The sequence below is a fragment of the Petaurus breviceps genome, unplaced genomic scaffold (assembly GCF_028583685.1).
Source record: "Petaurus breviceps papuanus isolate PSGF00001 unplaced genomic scaffold, PetGlider_PUasm1.0 90701, whole genome shotgun sequence".
In the NCBI taxonomy this organism is placed as follows: Eukaryota; Metazoa; Chordata; class Mammalia; order Diprotodontia; family Petauridae; genus Petaurus; species Petaurus breviceps.
This window is the reverse complement of record NW_027187316.1, coordinates 7,388,629-7,389,594: the sequence shown is the minus strand read 5'-3', so window position 1 is coordinate 7,389,594 and position 966 is coordinate 7,388,629. Positions and strand designations below refer to the sequence as shown.

The following is a 966-nucleotide window of genomic DNA, read 5'->3' as shown; positions in this document are numbered from 1 at the left end:
AAAGAAAGAAAGAAAGAAAGAAAGAAAGAAAGAAAGAAAGAAAGAAAAAGAAACAAAGAAAGGAAGGAAGAAAGAAAGAAGGAAAGGAAGGAAGGAAGAAAAAAGGAAGGAAGGAGAGAGAAAGGAATGAAGGAAGATAATATGCTTCAGTCTGCACTGAAACACCATCAGTTCTTTTTCTGGAGACAGCATTTTTCAGTGAGACTATATTTATAAGCCATTTTGCAAATCTTAAAAAGTAAATGCCAGCTATTATCATCATCATCATTATTCTTCCATCTTCCTTCTCCCAAAGAGCCATTCAACTGTGACAAAAAGAAAGAATAGTTCAGCTCTTACCCATTAGTATATAACTGAATATGTAATGTTCTGCATTCATAGTGCCCCACCCTGTTCCTCTTTGAAGAAAGAAACTCATGAAGGGATAGTGTGGGTGGGCACTCCTTCCAATCATCACAACCTTTCCACAACACAGATGATTTCTAAAAGTTGTTAGCTCAAAAAATCCACCATCTTTGTGGCCCATCTGAGAATGAGTTTTTTCCCCAATTTAATTAGGTTGGTCCTTCCTTGGTTATCAGATATACAGCCTCAACAGGCAGGCCTGCACTTGAAACCTTCTGGGCTTCGTAGGTCCTCCCAAAGCCATAACTGGGCACAGGAGGAACAGGACTTGATTAATGAAGCCTTCCTGGTTATATCAGTATCCACGTGGATAAGACGCCTGACCTGGAGGCAGAATGCTGCCTCTTTTCCCTCAAGGGCGCTGGGTTCTATTGTCTACTTATTCTGTGGGGTCTTCTCCCACTGAATTAGGGGTGCTCCTTGCCAGTGCCTTCTAGTATAGTTTTTGGTTGCTTTTAAATACTGACTATGGGTTCACATCTCACCTCTGATGTTTACTGTCCCTGGGATTCAGTTTGCTCGGTAGCTTTTCCAATCATGTCTGTCTCTTCCTGACCCCAT

The 966-nt window shown here is 41.2% G+C and overlaps 1 pseudogene; it reads right to left on the bottom strand.

Annotated features, from left to right (window-relative positions):
* LOC138144489 (multifunctional methyltransferase subunit TRM112-like protein pseudogene) overlaps nucleotides 1-654 on the bottom strand; it is an 8,825-nt pseudogene extending 8,171 nt beyond the window's left edge.
* Between the last annotated feature and the right edge of the window lie 312 nt (nucleotides 655-966).